Source organism: Bombus terrestris, chromosome 7 (assembly GCF_910591885.1).
Source record: "Bombus terrestris chromosome 7, iyBomTerr1.2, whole genome shotgun sequence".
NCBI lineage: Eukaryota > Metazoa > Arthropoda > Insecta > Hymenoptera > Apidae > Bombus > Bombus terrestris.
Window position 1 is genome coordinate 22,001,388 of NC_063275.1, and position 18,881 is coordinate 22,020,268.

Genomic DNA, 18,881 nt, shown 5'->3' on the forward strand with positions numbered 1-18,881 from the left:
AAGGCTATATACGTGCCTGTTCCAACCGGACACGGTAGCGCAGGGAGCGTACCGCATTTTATTTCACCTCTAATGATTCCTCAAAACAAGCTTTATGTCCCGGACGACTCGACCGTATTTGGCGCGGCGCTTTTATCGCAATGTTTTCTGTCTGTTCGTGTCTCGGACAGAACGGCGAGAACCTCCGACAGGTGGCAACTATCGGTCTCGAGACGCGAAAAAGAAGAACCGATCGTCGTTATGATATTTTTTTCATCACACCTTTTGTTCGAAACCTGCAAAGACCCGGCACCGCGAAGGAATACCAATTATACCGGCTTCGTTATTTGCGAGCTGCATCGATAAAAAACCACCGACTCAACTCCTCCCCCTATCCTTCTTTTACTTTTCCTTGGTTGCAGCAACAAAGAGAACGAAACGCGAAAACATTCCACCGAATGATCACGCCACGCGATTTTGCGCTTAAATTCACCGTGTCGGAATTTTATCATCGATTATGGATAGTTTTAACTTCTTGTCTGTCCTGGGATATCGACTTATGGTGTGAACTGGTGTGACTTATCGGCTTGTGGTGTGAATTGGCAATTAACTATAACGAAGGCAGGCTCTACTTACAGCGATGTGAAAAAGTTTTTTATCGGATATATTTTTCACTTTGTATCTCAAACGAGAGATTTTGAAGAATTTAAGCAATATTGTATTACTATGTAACGGTGTTTATTGCTACTGCTTGCCATACTCTTACGTTCGATAGTAATTGATATTCGTTTAGATTCCAATCCCGCCTTTATTTTCAAATTATAAAATCGAATGCCAATTGAATATCGAGCTTACTATCGAGGCAATAAATTGTTGAAACCGAAGTTCGTATCTATGGAAAATCTCTAAAACAAACCACTACTTTCAACGAATCATGATTTGTGTAAAATTTAATCAACGTAATAACGGTAATCAGAAATGATAACTCTGCCAATGAAATTTCAAAGTGTTTCGTGTAACACACATACTATATCCATGAATGTATATAACGAATGTCTACAAGCGTTCGAATACTTTCGCGAACCTGTGTAGCGATTGCAACGAGTTTCGATCGATGAGATTTCTTGTATAAGGAAAGCAAGTCGACACCGTACATGCGTGTGTCGATCGATTAACGTGATTTTTCGTTAATTAATTACCAGGTGGAATGGTTGCGTGCACGATAACACGACGATGTTCTGGAAAAGGCAAAGGCCGATTCGTCAACTTCCGATCAATTCGAATGGCTGTACCACAGTGACAGCGATCTAGCTCGTTTATATAATCAGCAGCAAGTTCCGTGCGATTCCGTGGCGACGGAAAAACGAACTCGAGACCGCGGAAAAGGCTAATGTGCCGAAGAAACGAGACGAACTCGTTCGGAATCGAATATGGTTTGACAGCGTACAGTAGGACCCGACAGAGAAAAACCGCCAGTCTTCCACGTGGAAAAAGTCGATGACAGTCAAAGGAGCAACGGCTATCCTTTTTGTTCGCAGGCTGCGACAGATGGCAGAGTTTTTCTTGTCGCTTCATTTAAAGTAATGCCGACTCTGTCCCTTTAACGGAAGGTTCGAATACAGATTGAGTCGCGTCTAATTTTCATTGAAAACACACTAATGACAAGAGCGTACGTTGTAGAAGAACTACATCCGTTACTATGCTGCGGCATTAAAAGGAATTGCCTTAGTTTTTACACATCGAACGAGCCTGCCTTTGAGGAAACGATTATTAGGAGTATAGCTGTCAAATAGGATTAGAAACGTATAGAAACCTGCGAAGTCGAAAATGATAGTTAAATCACGTACTTTCAAACACTTACCTATTCGCAGAGAAGAACGTCAAGTGGATGGCCAACACGTTCTGTGTTTAGAAAGAAGCGGACGATAAATGGTGTTAAACGCGCGGCGATGATACTTTAAATCGAACTATAGTTTAAGTAAATATTGATTTAATTATATAAAGAAAGCCACATAAACAGCTGTAACAAAGATTACTTTTTTTTCAAGTAATGAAAGTTTCCCTATCATGAACAACTCCAAGTGGCAATGAACGTGTTAATTCTACCGTCTACTGATTTGATCGATGGATTTCCCTTTCACTGGTCGGACGATTATTTTAATAGTTAAGCTTGGCTGGATAATACTCAATTAATAAATTACAAACGAAGGACACAAAAAACTATTTCTTTCGTAAGGTTCGAGCGTAAAGTTTGTAGACGGTCGTAAACTGTACGTGATGCAACCAAGACCAACCGAATGGAATAATAAAACAGTAAACTAACCACGACGCTAATTATCACGAACGCACCAAAACATCGACGTTAGAAAGCGAAATTCAAATAAGAAGAAGATATTCCTCGTTTTTTCCGGGCGTTAGACAGAGTTCACGAGGTTAATCGAATACTCATGTCGCAGATAGTTTAGCACCCACTCGCTAACCACGCGGTCGTTTGCTTTCTCAAGTAACGTTCCTGTTTTTTCAAATAACCTGACTACCAGAGGCACAAGAAATGGCTGTTCAATGAACAACTCGTTCCCAGGGATCAAACGTTGATTCATAAGATAAGTTGAATTGTTTGCCTAGGCCCCGCCGATTCACTTCTTCAACCCATCTTCGGTATACATTCGCCCACGTATTCGCCTGGCTAGGGCAGCTCTTCTAGATCTTCTTTCTAAACTTCACATAACCATGCGGCTCTTCCAAGAAGGAAGAATAATAAGCTGAACGTCCATGCAACCGGATATGTTCGAACTTCGCTAAAAAACAGTGCGTGGTTGGCTAACAGAAAAGACGAATGTCGTTCGGTGAAGTTTATGCGAGATGATAGATTAAATATTACTCGTTTTACAAGGTGTTCTAGCTACATATAATTGCTCCTTCGATCAACCTTATAAATGTTTATTTTACAGTGTGAAATCCATTCGAAGCTTTCGCGATGCTATTCGTGTACTTTATTCGAGAATATAAAAGTAAAACTTGTAAACTACGCTTAGTATTTATGTTTCGAACATTATTTCTATCACCTATTCTTCGAAATATCTTTGTTTTCTTATGGCCAACGATCGTTAACCAAAAGAATCTTTCAAGAATACGTTCTTCTACTTCTTTCTAGGTTCAAATCTATTTTCTTCGCGAATATTCTTGGTTCGTTCTGTTTCCAAGCTATCGCTCTATCTTTTACATGATCTACTTAAACATCTTTTTTCAATTGACGATCTATAGCAATATCGTTATCATTGTTTCTTTTCTATTTGCTTAATATTCTATTCCTCTTTCATACCATTAACCTTCTCCGTATTGCGTTTCCCTTCTTTCATTTCACACGTCTTTCGTTATTCCAGTTATAAAGTTTTTCCTAAGATATTCCCTAAAATTTTTATTTCTGTAATTTCTAGAAACGTCTTATTTCTGGCGCACCCATAGAACCATAGATATCGGATATTCGTCATAAATCATCTTTACACATTCTTATTTCTTGCCTCTTATTCCCATCTAATGCCTTATGTGCTTGCACTCCCAAGTATTAGCTAATAACAACGATACAATCTATAAATTGCTTTCAATCAAAAATTGTCAAAACCATCCTCGAACGTGAAGAAAAAGACTAATTTTTGTCATAATTACTGCCTATTGCGCAAGTTCATCGCTACACACGGACGAGTGTGTAACGACAATAGCGCTATTCTCATCGACCGTCTCTCATGCATCGGCGAAATATCTTCAGAAGGGGAGAAGCTCGTTACAGCTCGGTCTGATCGATTCTCGCATTCAACGGCAGGGGCGATACGTCAATGTTTAATTGCCAGCGCTGACGATTAACGCCGGTGTTAAACTGGTGGCTGTGCCGCGAAAATAGAAACGGAGCAGCGTTACCGTGGGAGAAAAGAATTGAATCGGCACCGGCAGAAATAAATATGTCCCGGCGCACGTCCGCCACGATCTTGTCTTCTCTGGTTCTCTAGGATCCTTCCGAGAAGCAGGCAGGAAGGTTGAATAGATCCGGAAGATCGTTTGGACGATAATTAACAAGGTACACCGAAGGTCGAAACGAGCGCGACTAATTAACGCTAACCGGAGCGCTCGTGAAGTTGAACCAGTTGATCCAGCGCGAGGTGAATCCCGAGAAAAGGCTCCAACTCTATTAAATAACGAGTCGACGGTAATTAGTCGTTAATTACGATACGCTATCAGGGAAACGCGAGGTTTACCGGTCGACGAAGACCGATCCGGGGAAACGAACAAAGCGGAGAAGAAGCGCGATTCTCCCGGTTTCTGTTCTTTCCCTTCCTGACAAGCACACGATCTCCACCAACTACCTCGAAGTCGCTTCAAAAGCGGAAGCCGATAAAAGGTCGCGGATCGTTGGATCAACAGATCCGATAACCGACGTTATTCCAATCGCGTCCAGCATTGAAAATTAAAATTTAATAGAATCACGCTGTGTCGATGCCAAAGGATCAGATAATCGTTGTTTCGTGATTTCCAGAGGTGATTGAATACACGTTGAACGTGTCGATCTAATCATCGAACATGACACTTGGTTGCAAATGACAAGCATCGAACAACCGATCTCCTGTTGATCAGAAATTAATAGGAAGGCTGACTGATAGCTTCTTCTTGACGGAGTCTATTTATCATTCATTTATCTGCTCTGTACATTCGACTGTACGTTGGTGTAAGTTCGATAGGAAATGTTCCTTCTACGGTCAATGAAATAAAGAAAGGAAGAAATCATAATAAACTTAATCTAAACTTTCTACTGTGTGACGAAAAATACTAAAAAGAAATGTTTAAAGGACTCCGTTGAAAAAGAAAGCGAAGAGTCTATCGGAAACGTCAGTTCGCCCGCGAAGCGACTATACGTATTTGGCGTCGAAAGTAGCAGTCTGTTCAATGTAGCAAGAAAAGATCAAATCTGGAACAATGAGCAATTTTCTCTTCTTGCAACCTGCCTAGCGATTCCAAATACGTTCGTGGTCGAAGCTGGCGGGCTCGTCAGCATTTACGAGCGAGAGAGGTCTCGGGGTAGTTCACAGAAAACTTAGGTGTACCCGGGTAATAAATCGCGGTCGGTGCGTAAGTAAGACAAACGCATAATAAACAACCAGGACAGCGCTCGCGAGCAACGGAATGGCGAAGGTATCCGTCCCCGCTTAGCCGGTGAAGTTTCAAGTGAAAACTCGGATCGATGCGCCGGCAATAACTCAGAGAGCAACCTTTCGCTGCGAGAGCCAAGGAATGCCAACCAACGCTGCGCATCTCGTTTCTAGGAAACGATATATGAGCGTCGTGACATCTGGGAAATATTAGCATCCAAATTTGCGCGGTTGAAACGGGATCCAGATAATTTCGTTCGCGTTTGATGAAGAATTATTGTCCTTCGTTTGAAGTGTATATTTAACCAGGTATCAGCCGAAGAGAGCCGTGCAACCAAGCAAACATATAAATTACCGATAAATCGATCATCCTAACAATATTCCCGTAGTCGGTTACACGGATACTAATGTAATTTCAATCCCGAGTACGACAGATCGATGTTTCGGGGAATAATTCAAAATTCATATTATAAATAAACAAGTAATAAATATTGGGGATGAAATATAGCCGTTGACAGAGGTCTAAGTATATGAATGACACGCGACACCATAGATACATATATGCATATATAAATGACCAGCATGAAGAGTTAAAGCGTGTCGTCATTAATCAGTAAACACGATGTCACATGTTATTTCAGATGCTGAACAAAAAGTTCGATAAATGTCTTATAAGAGTGTTAAAAGGAGTGTATAAATGGTATGTTATAAAATAATTATATATTCCAATACAGCGCTTTGACATTTTTCACGCTTAAATATTCAACTTATTCTTAAGTAAACCAACTTTGGGCTAATTTATGCAACGATCCTAACGCGTACTATAATGTATGAAAATGTGCATATATTACATCAAATGTTCCTTGCTTTCAGTATGAGCACAACGTAGAAACCGGTCTACTTAAAACAAGTAAAAGGTTTGCGATAGAATGCCGTACGACTGATTCCTGTATGTCGAGACTAGATTACAAAGGGTCAAATCAAAGTGTCGTGTGCAACGCATATGCGACAGTGTTGGCGATAGTTCTAATAATATCAATTGATGAATAGCATGTAAGTTTAGACTTTAAAGACTTGTCCCCTCTAAACGTACAATATACCTAAGTCTTGCGCAGAAACAAATATTACACGCATCTTTCATAATTAATTACGAACTAAATAGGGAGCATATGCGCAGAAGACACAAGCTGGAATGAATCTTACGGTGAAAGATTAGAGAAAATACCTTGTGTCAACTTCGTCATTCTAAACGTAGCTCGCGTTACAGACATAAGGATGGGATTAGGTTCAACACGTATTCTAAAAGCAAAGTTAATTCCAAGACTCAAGTTTCTTCGTATACAAATTAATATAAGATTCGAACTTCATATAGTTCCAGCGCTAATTATAACAATCGTTACCCTGGTCGTTGCATTTATAAAATCTTTAATTCAAGCGAGTTGATTTAATGGATCTTAGATCAAGTGGTACCTTAAAAATTCAAAAATTTAAATATAATTGTCCGGATTATTAAAGGAATTCTGAAGGTAATCTGTCTACCGTTTAACAAATAGATAATTATTATACATATGGAAATGCAAAAATATATAAAACGTGCAATAATATATAAGAGTATATAAAATATGCAAAGTAGAGCGCTCATTGTAATATCTATATTTTATATAGGAAGGGTGGGACGAATCTCCATTAGTTATTATTTATAAAAATGTGAGTGCTCGCAAATAGTTGCAATCTATGAACGAGGAACAATAGTATTTTTAAAAATAGCACAAAGCTTTGCTATCCACGCGAAGATGAAGAAACGAAATGATACATAGACCAAGTCGTTCAAGCGATTTCACACTTTTCGATAAATCAAACGATCATTTTGCCTGATAGGAACGTGAAAACCAAGTCGACCACAAAAATATAAATCTTCTCGTATATCCTAATAGTGTTAACTCTCGGCACGTTTAATTTCGCGTGCTGTCACCCGCTAATGGATTCACTCTAAACTTCTACAGAGATTTCATGGAATCTCACCAGAGAACATTACGAAGCTTGTCCATTGGTAAAGGGAAAAACGGGAAGCCACTTCGCAGTGACAGCGTTATGAATCTCGTACTTTTGTGCACAGACTCGTTGCTTGTAAAATTACGTAGCCCCAAAATTACGAGATTGTTATAGAAAGTCACCGAATAAGCTGCCGATCTATCATCCTTTGCTCGAAGAGCTTTGCGCTAGACGAAACTCTCTCTCTCTCCTTTACATTTTCTCTTTTCATCTCTGTTCCCCCTTTCGTTAACTCATTTTTGTTTTCTTGCGTGCGTCTCATACCCGACGCTGTTCCTTTTGCTAACACGTTGCAGTTTTCCCCTTATTTCACGTGCAACGCCAGAAAGAACTCGAGATTTACAACATGGCCTAATACACTCGCAACGAGAGGACGGCTATACGTCATCCAAAGCCAGCCGGAATTTATCGTATAGCCGAGTTAGTGCGCACCAAGTACCACCACCGTCGACTACATGCCTTACGCCAAATCTAAACACCCGGATATAGTCTGATGAATTATGACACCTTCGCTCTATCAACGATGTGCTCTTGCTTCTTGTACATCTTTGTAGCAAACATTAATGAATAAATCTTGCGAATGGCTGGCCTCTTAACAGCGCGTTCGAAAAGGAGGATCGTACATACAGAGAAATCACATATCAATTTCATTACTGGCACAGTGAGATATTCTGAGAAGTATAATTTATTAATGGTATTGCCGAAGGAAAGCTCGTGGGCTGATAAATTATTTCCCAATACTGATCAGAAGAGAAATCGTAGAAACGTAGTGGTACTCACGTAGTAATAACGATCACATAAATTTCAGAATGACGATCAATGGCTACTGATTAACCATACAATATACGCCATCCAAGGAGTAATTGGAGTAGTATAAGGCAAAATTCCAACACTCGTAAAAATTGAAGACACAGGAATTAATAATAACCTCTGTTGAAAAGTACACAGTGCACAGTCACCCATTATCTAATAATGCTGCTTAATGTAGAATAGCTCTTGGTTACGGACAACTGTTGTACGGTATTTTCGAGCCCAAGTCGATTATTCTTTAATAAGATAGAGCGATCCTTATTGAATGCAATCTTGCAATCTTTATTGAGTACGATGTGCGCCAATCATTGATGACAATACATCACTTGATCTCTCTTGTACTTAGCGGCAATCCTTAGTAAGTATAGTCAATAGAAGAATCATAAAATTATATCATTTAAGTTTTACGTATTGAAACATTTCTACGAACGAATTGATAAAATCTGAAAACGTAGCTAGGAGCTACACGTAGCATACCTTGGTACAGACTTTATCGAATAAAGTAGAGGACTACACGCAAACTCAGACGCGAGGATACCAATACCGAAACGCATTTTTTAACAGGACGCACATAGCGTGTCACGATATTACAGATAAACATCGTAAGAAACGATATCATCGAAAACGATAAACCGATATCTACCAACGTACTTATCACGATGAATCTTATCTTCGCCCTTCATAAGAAATTCATTTATATTCACAGAAGCCACCCCGACACGAGGGAAAGAAAACGAAGAAACATCGAATACTATAACGCGACGCACGATGACACACGAGGTGGCTATAATTCGTGGCGACACGCTTACGAAATTCTCTTGAGTTTGGACTGATTACGGGAGGAGTTAAGAAGAAACGCGATACTCGAGGAAATTATGAATTTACAATTCGGCCGGTATCTTTCTTCCTGCGATCCGATCGGAGATCGAGAAAAGAAAGGAAAAGAGAAGAAGAGGAAAAAGAAGAAAGAAAAAACGGTAGGATCACCGGGCCTCGGGGCCGATCTTATCCCCGGCGTCGTGGCATCGGCTGCCTACGCACGAACGTCCCCGGTGTCTTGACAGACGTCTGAATGTGCATGCGCGCAGCTGCATTTCACGCGAGACACCCACCGGCAATTATGCGCATGGTGAAACGCACGAGGGTGAAAAAGAAATCGCGAAAGCCCATGGCGGGAGCCAGGCCGCGTATAACCGCGCACCAGAAGGCTGCGCGTACACTCTATACGTGGAAAAGACCACGACGACTATTTGTCAACTGTTGAGAGACGGCAGCGGATCTTACCCACGGACTCCTCTTCTCTTCTCTTCTCTTCTCTTCCCTCCGCTTCTCTTCTCTTCTTTTCTCTTCTCTTCTCGTGGAACGGAGAAAAAGCGGTGGAAAGAGAGATAGGAAGAGAGAGGACACTTCCCCTTCGCCAGGCCAAGAGAACGGGGCACGTACTTCTTACGTGGATCGCGGGTACAAATCGTCGCGGTAAGATCAAAAACCAAGCGTACGTTCGCTTTCAGTGCCGTGCCGACAACGAGGCGACCAGATAATCCGCCGTATAATTTCGTCACCGAGGAACGTGGCTCGCTATAGCTGAAAACCCCTTTTAGATCCGGTGGAAACATCGATTCCCTGTGTAAATATAACGCCAGAGAAAAATATGAAGTGGTCGATTCGAACAAGATGCTTTTTCAGGAATGACGTTGCTCCGATACAGGTAATACGTATTGTACGATATAAGAAAGTCGAGACGTACGATTGTGTGCCTACTGACAGAGAATTTGATAGTAACGAACGGTTTTGTTCGGTATCGCGTGTAAAATCGAAACGATTACTTCTGATAGACTACGAACAGCTGGGCTTTCAGATTTATGATGTACCAAGAGGAACAACGAGATTGCGCAACGGTGCATTTCAGTTCCAAGCTGTTACTACGCGACAGCCAGTTTTATTACGCATCTGGTTGATGAAATAATAGAGTCGAGGTCTAATACGGCCGTCTGGTATTTAAATATGGACCGATCGTGACTATTGGTAACCGCATGAGCGTGAACGAGAACCATCGATATACGTTGCTCCATACTACGCGAAGAAATATAAAAACGCAGGGTTGTCCGGCCTCCTTCGAACATTGTGCGTTCGCGAGCGCAGCCGCAATTCGAATGCCATACATTTTCTCTCTCTCCTGTTCGCGCTAGTCTCGCGTGCTGCTCTAGTGGGAAGCAATTTTTCTAAAGGCAGGCTAAAATAACCGTTCTCTCCGCGTAGGTACGAGGTTGACGCGGTATCAGCCTTGCAAGGCTGCTTCTGACAAGGCGACCTCGTTCGAAGTCAGATAGTAAACTCGTTGTAACGTGACATTCTCGAGCGTGCATTCAACGAATCGCCGGTGTCCAGACAAGCCACGTGAGATATTTTGCTCTTATTTTTTATCGGATATCGAGTATGAAATCGGTCGGGCATTACCCGTAATCATTCAGAGGTCTGCGAAACACACAGCCGGTCGAGCGATATACGTGAATACGGTTCTCTGTATGATTTTGATCTGCCATAATACTAGCGCGGCTCTATTGACGGTAAATGCAATACAGCTGTCTTCGTATTTCAATTGCGTATAGCTCGGCTTTGAATGCACCGGACTGATACGGATAATCGAGACTGCACGTATGCATCGATAAACGATGGAATTCCTTTCTTTTATTTCGCTCTTTTCTCGCAAAAGAAATATTAAACAGGAAACGATAGCACGGTTTGATCGATGTCTTAAAATATTCGATCTTATTACATCACGGACTACGAAACTGGTACGAGCAAGACGAATGTTTGTTCCTCGGATTGTTCGCTAGGAGACATTCACGTCTGCCGTTAACGTTTGAAACGAAAAATATAGAAATACGCAACGTAACGCGATACTTGAGCGTGTTTTACGATAAGTTTACGGATTTCGTGCGTTACGAGCGAGTGAAACTGTAACGAAGCAACAAAATAACGAAATTTCTTCTCTAGACATTATCGGTTTTTAGCTTTGAAACTTCGAGTTGAGAAATTGAAGGAGAAACACGCGTAAAGATGAAAAATTTCGCAAGCCGTATATATGGCCCGTAACGTAACACGCTGTATGGTATTTCCCATCGCAATTATATCCTTTCCGTAACTGCAATTACACCAGCTGCTTATTTCGCGTAGCACTTTTTTCGGGTATATGCCAGTATCCTTTATAGTTGCTAAGGTATCATTCACACCGTAAACACAACTTAATTCTACACACTACACTTCGGGATTCAGGGACAGATGTACGTATTTACCGTCCGTCACGATCGCAATTTCCATCACCATCTCCATCATCATCATCTTCATCATCATCATCATAATCATCATCATCCAGATCGGACCTCCCGGCAATACACGTATCTCTGTTGAGGAATCTAAAAACGAGTCATGCGAACGTATGTAATACCAAGAATCGAATGTAATTGGGGGAGGAAACGCGAGGCCCCGGTCGCGCAATGCTCATGGCAACGAGACCTTATGCATTATTGTTCGCGTTAAACGTATCTGTAGTTTCTTGGAATTACATTTACCAAAGTTACGTGTATCGTATACGGCACTCTACTTAACAAACATCTGCTCTGGACTCGAAGAAATCAGGCATCGGACTCCCCTTTCTCTCGTACGCACACATCCACCAACGTTGATTGTGCATAATTATTTGTTGCATTTTGAAATCAACTTCTCGCTCGTTTCCATACACGTATAATTCAATACGAAAGATTCTGACGTGTTCGCTCGTTTCGTTTTTTCGCGAAGGCTGATAGAAAAACACATTTTATTTAATCCTAATTAAAATTGAAAATAGGGAAATCAGGTTGGATTTTCTGCCTTTTTTATATTCAATTTCTTCTATCGTCTAAGCGCTACGTTGAAACACTAAGAAAAATATAAAACGCGTAAAATTGCGTTTACGATGTTTTAATTGTAGCAAAACACGGATGAATGGATAATCCAGATACGCGTCGGAAGGAAAGCCGATTGTTCGCCGTAACGAGCAAAAGTTGCATAACCCATCGAAACTATAGTCAACAGGCACTCCCCCATTATGAAATTCCAGCTTAATAGGCTTCCGGCTAAGCGTGCGTGCCTGATCGGACCAGGCGGCCTAAATTCCATCCGATCCTGCTCTAATTGTCATTCAAGTTACCGCGGCAAAGTTTTCTTTCCAGTCAAGTTTTTCAACCGTGATCTCGCAACGAGACAGACAGCCTAAGTACGGCCGCGTACCCGCTAAATTCCAACGAAACCGGACCATGAAGTGCAACGAACAAACTCGACCTTTGTCACAACTTTGCCATTCTGAATGTCCAACGATGCGTAGACATTCTACGACGCGCGTGTAACGCTCTACCCATTCGTATGCCAATCGTAGAATCAATTAGAAGCAACGCTCGAACATCTCGCCTTCCTAATATCGCCGACGCTATTCAAGTCTAGCAGAGTGTTTAGACAAAAGATTTATTTGTTCGCGCGCATACGCACGCGTGTCGCGATAGGATCTGTAACGGCACATGAGTAAAGGACAATTCAAATCATGTTGTTGTTTTGCCTCGGACTATCAAGATCGTTAGGATACACGTAATGTAATAATAAATAAACTCCGGGCAAAATAATGTCGCCGTTACGTGCAACCGTCGAACAAAGACAAATTTAAATTTTCCGGCTCTCCCCCAACTGGTATAAATAAACGGACGCGATCGCGAGCGAATCAGTGTATACCGAGCATCTACAAATTGTCGATCATTATGTGCGAGTTATCAGCGAACACTTATACAATGTCTTGGCGAATACGTTTGTGCAAGCGTATTTATATTTATTAATTTATTTAATTCTTTTAAATATATTTAACGGGTTGCAACAGCAAGTTATCGTTATTCTATATTACAGTCCTCTACAAGTGCTCTACATTGTGAACCGGAGTAAGAGAAAACGTTTACAACCGGCCGGAAGCTGTAAGATTAATACAAGAAACATTTTTGCCAAAAAAACCAGCCTATCAGATATACACCGAAGTATTCAACAAGACGCGTATATTCCAACTGATATATTTATCAGACAACAGAAAAAGCGCTTCTGGTCGAGCTTCTTCGACCTCATCCCAAGGATGTACAGGTGAACACGATTTACTCGTAATTGAAGTCGCAGATGAAGAAGAAAGTTCCCAGAGATTCGGTAACTTTCTTTGACCAGTTGATCGGCGGAGCTCATCACGCGGAGCGGGCGAAAAATGATAAGCGGGTAGGACAATTTAAAAATTATGACTTTAAAGCTATGAGGGTCTCTGCGAAGTCAAAGGAAAAATGTTCCCGCTGCAGAACCCGAAAATCTAAAAAAAGCGGAACAGCGGAAAATCGCGAGGTGCACTGTTAAAAGAGCAATTCGCAGGAACGTAAACGTAGCAAAAATCGAATACCCGCGACGAAAGCGGTGCAAATAACAATAACCGAACGACGGAAGAAAACACCAGGAATAGGTACGTTACGCGGCCTGAGCGAAGAGTCCGATTTCCCGACTGGTTTCAGGCAAGTTTCCGTTAAGAATCGTAAATTGTCGGACACAGGATGTATCGGCAACTTTTAAAATAGCGATGACCAAGGAGAAAATAGTGTAAATAATTTTATAAATATAACTTAATAAAAACGTTATCACTGGTAGGGGGGGGTGATGTAGCGGCACATTAGTAGAGGACAATTCAAATCACGTTGTTGTTTTGTCTCGGACTATCAAGATCTTTAGGATACACGTAATGTAATAATAAATGAACTCCGGGTAAAACAATGTCGCTGCTACGTGCAACCGTCGAATAAAGACAAATTTAAATTTTCCGCCCCCCCCCCCCCCCGCCAGTATAAATAAACGGACGCGATCGCGAGCGAATCATTGTATATGTGCGAGTTATCAGCGAGCAGTTATACAATGTCTTGGCAAATACGTTTGTGCAAGCATATTTATATTTATTAATTTATTTAATTCTTTTGAATATATTTAACAGGTTGCAACAGCAAATTCTCGTTATTCTATATTACAATCCTCTACAAATCCTCTACAGATCTCTCGTCCTCAATCATATCGTGCAATCGCAATTAACCGCGAGTTCGCACGTAACTACCACCGAGAAACGTTCCAAGATCCCACGTACGGATCGATCCCTGTGTGCGAGCTCTTGTTCGAGAACCGATCGGGAACATTTCCAGGCAACCACGTAGCCGCCTTGGTGTTACGCGGCTAACGATCAATTAGGAGGCAACCACGACGAATCAATCGACGGGGAAGAAGCAACGAGCGACCACGACGGAGAAGGGAGGAGTAGGAGGATCGAGATCCCTAGGAACCGATCCCCTTGCGAGGTCGATGCTACTAATTCCTCGGGGTCGAATCGTGCCGAGACCATGCTCGCGATTGGTCCACGTCGGTGGCGGCCCCTTTTGTTCTTTTCACCAAGAACCGGCGATATGTGTAGAGCAACCTGACGACGATCGTGATATGCCAACTGGCGCCCACGCTCCTGCGACTTGAGACACGTTCCTGTGCTACCTTCTCGGCCCTGACCTGCCATCACCTCGCGCACCACTCTTTAAACCAACACCCTTTTATTTCTTCGCGCCGATTACACCGGACCTGCTGCACCTGGGGTATAGGTGTTTCTATTGCCCCGACCTATTGCCCTTCCATTCCTCAAAATATACTTGTACGCTTTCATTCACCGGCATTAATGATGATGGATCGACCGCACCATGGAATCAGATAGTAACCGCTACGGGAAATAATTGGATCGCGATAAGCCATCAGATAGGGATACCACGATCGTAAGCTGATCGAATCCACGGTGAATTCATTTCTATTCGTAAATGAGCGATAACTTCCTCGAAACTCGACAACGCGTACTGCGTTACATCGTAGAAGACGACTGGATAGAAGGGATCTCTAGTGGCCGTGAAATTAGTAGCTCGGAATGATAAAAAGAAATTGAAATAGAATCTGTAGCTAATAGAAGCCAACTTTGAAAATTAAGATACCAGGAGAAGATATTAAGATAACGGAGTACTGAGATAATACCTCTCGTAAATCTACGACGAGAATTATTCAATAACACACGCTCATAACTACCCTTAGAATTATCCTTTACCCTGTTAACAGATGTACATTTTTAACGTACAATTCTAACATGCAAACCTACATTGAGGAGTCATAGAAAACAATGGATGAACGAAAAATTATACCTAATACCTATTCTACTTTGGCAGTGGTCAATGACGATATACAATGCGCGTAATGGCAATAGGAAAAAAGAGTCTCGATGGCTGACGATTGCGTTCACCATCCACTAGATTTCTCCCACCTCGGGCAACCTCTGTCCTCCTACTCTGGCGGCGCGGCGATAGTTGGGCCACCTCTTCCTGGAAAGTGTACCATCGTCGACCATTGGATGCCATAGAAATCAAGGCTACCAATTGGACGACACCAGTCTCTCTAGCGTTCACCTAGGAATCCCGCGACCTCACGGAACAAATTCACCGCGCGGTACACGCGATGCACGTGCAGATGTAGCCTGATGCAGTCACGATGCGTTATCGACTCGGATCTGCGACGTCACGCCTTCAGGTTGCACGAAGCGTTTATGTTAATTGCACGCGACCTTCGCTGAAACCGATAGCTTCTCGCGTCAGCTGTAAAAATGTTCGACGTTCGCTTTCGCAACAACCACGGACGTAAAAATTGGATAAGATCGACGAGCAAAGCGTACAAAAGAGAATCGACGAAAGGGATTTCAATTAGCAGCTGCGTTTATTGTTATTCGAAAAGCGCGATATAATGAAATTTAATTCACCGGGTTTATGTACAGGGGTACGTAAGCACGACGGATGGCAGACACGATGGAATTAATTCGATTTTTTCAATGCGTAAGCTTTGTATAGCTAGGAACTTTGTTATTTAAAATATTTCAATATACATGAAAGTATCTACTATTTTTAATCGAAGAGAATGAATTTTTTTAGAGCATCGTATTTTTTCGATTTCTGTATCGAACAAGACGATCACTGCGAAACTTTTCAATAATTTAGATAATAACGATGATACACTAATCATTAAAAATGATAAAAAGTAATCTACGCGTTAGCTTACGGTTAAATGAAAATTAACCGACTATATAAAAACTTTTATCGCGAGATTCACAACTTCGTGACCTACATACCTAGGTACGTGATCCTCCTGCGATATAATTACAGATACATTCACAGAAATTACGTAAAATGCAGCGATGAATATTTTGTTCAAAGTAATCGAAATGTATCGAATAGAAATTAGAGATGCTGGAGTATCTTTTCGCTATTATGATAAAAGATAGAAATTTTGAAAGATCGTTTTTTATATGAAATCCTCGATCGAGTTACCATAGTTCGACACATTAGAGATTTATACGAAAATGAAGTTACAGAATTTTACTAACTTAATAAAGTAAAGATCGAACTCTCTTTCTTCAAACATTTATGAAAAAGTTTATTAGCGCGCTAAAGTTTAAAAAGCACTATGAAAAACGCTAGAAAATGAAAGTTCCTAACTTCAACTTATCGTAATATCATGTAAGAATGTACGACCGATATTCACATTCTTCGAGGGAAGAAAAATTGAAATTCCACGCGAGTATTCTTAAACGCGTATCGTAAAGATACTGGCGCGATAAATATTCGAGCAACAATCAGAAGAAAAGGGTGGAAAATTTAATTAGAGGCAATTTCACGCGTGAATTTGAACGCTTCCGTAAATAATTATTCGCATAACAGACGTAATTTGTAAATAATGCAGCGGTCAATGTTTCGTTGAGGAGTTCGACAAAGACAGTCGTTCAAACTTCGAAGCGTAGAGCAATTTGTGCTCTACAACCCGTGAACTTTCCTCCAGCTCGCGTTTCTAATGTGTTGATAAACGTTGCCTGTGAAAAAAGGCAGGAAATATAAGCCTCGCTTGCATTACCGAGAACAAGTTATGCGATTAAGACACCGAGTGAAAATCTCGACGTGCTTCTACCATACCGGTATTCAAAGAACCGAGACGCGAGGTCTCTCAGTCACGGCAGGTATTTACTCCTATGTACTAGGTATGGGGACACATTAGGCCGATCGCGTATTCCGTGACATCGGTGCTGTTTTTCCAGAAATTCGAGGAATGCTTGAAATCTCTGTGGTCACGGTACCGGACGTAAAAGAACAGAAAGGTCCCAATTACGTAAGCGTTTTCGTGCGAATCACATTCCGCGAATTCCCAAGGAGTATCGTTATCTGAAGATAGCCTGGAATCTCTCTAAGAGAGGTTTGATAGCGTTTGTTCAGAGAAAATCTCGCGTGTTGTAACGCGCGCGATCGAAGAAAACGATTACGCGTAATAGCCCAAACAAGTTAAATTAAACTTTCCCCGGTAGAACGAAAAACGCTCGGTGTTCTTTAAATTAGCGTAATTTGTTAGCTAGATGCTACGCATGCTTTTCATTATCGACATCGAACAACGAAAGCAACTGGCTGGGTGATCGAACTACGGTAAGCAGACACGAAGTAGCGTAGGTCACGTTGCCCACGATGGAACACAGGGAGGGAACTTCCTTAGTTAGAACAACTTCGCATAAGTAGGTGATTCTTGCGTCCGCTGAACTACAAAACGTGAAATATGGAACGAAAGAACACACGCCGCGAAACGATAGAGGAGGGGCGTGCAAAGAAACCGAGTTTACGAGATGATTGTCCTAGGGACCCTATTCATTCGACACGGAATCTCCAAGCGGATCTCTATTGTAGATTATTGCGCCATTGTCCATTGTCGCGATCCCCCCACAACCAAGCTTCTTGAGCCTTTCCTTGACGACAACGAAAAAGAGAGTCACCGGCGAATCAAGGCGAATGGAAAACGGAAACACGTGGAGCTTGAGAAAAATTTCTTTCTACCATCGAAGATGTGTAAATCTCATTTTATCAAATAACAATATACGATATACAATTTAAATTCCACCCTTTAATCCGAATAATTAAAATTGCGTTTGATCGAAGAATAATTTAAATAATACTTACAAAGTCGAAATAGAAATAGATATCCAACGTGCAGCCAAATTCATCGAGTCTGCGGCGAGCTAGCGATTCCAGTAAATAGTAGAAAAAATGTTCCAGTAAAAAAAATGTTCATCCTAGTTTATCTTAATAATGGTATCAATCTTGATCGTATTGCGATAATGCCCTATCAAAGGAAAATCAGTTGTTACGCGTATCCAGTGATGTAAGTCATCGAAAAAAAAAGAAAATACATTCAGAGCATCGAAAAAGTTAGAAAATCGTGCATCCAGTGGATCGTCAATGCAAATCGATCCACTTTCGATCGACACCTGCGCGTGGGTACGCGCGATTACATATGTATAACTTCGACGAAAAGCGGTCGATGCCGTCGTATTTTAGATTTTATCAAGAAGATATTCTACCCACGGTATCCTGATCATACGAGAAGGCAATTATTAGTAACTGGCAAATTATTGTATCCGTCGTAATTCACTTTAATGGTTACACGTACAGTTAATGATCCAAGACGCTACTACACGTTTTACGCGTTTAAAGTCTAATCAAAGGTGAACTTTTCTTGTTTCATATAAAACTATCAGATATAAACTTTTCCTCTCTGCCAGCTTGTGCTCGACAGTTCTCCTCGCCAACTCGATCAAATGTATAAAATACGCAAATTGTCCCATAGAAGTATATATATGCATGTATATGTATGTAGGTTCGAACATAAAAATTAAGAAGATTGCCATTTCCACGTGGCAAGTCTAAAGTATATATATACGTTAAAATATGAAAATATTTCATTTTGTTTATACACCGGACT

The 18,881-nt window shown here is 41.3% G+C and overlaps 1 protein-coding gene across 1 annotated transcript in view; it reads right to left on the minus strand.

Annotated features, from left to right (window-relative positions):
- LOC105665946 (UPF0489 protein C5orf22 homolog) overlaps positions 1-18,881 on the minus strand; it is a 321,845-nt gene that overhangs the window by 298,032 nt on the left and 4,932 nt on the right. The window lies entirely within an intron of this gene.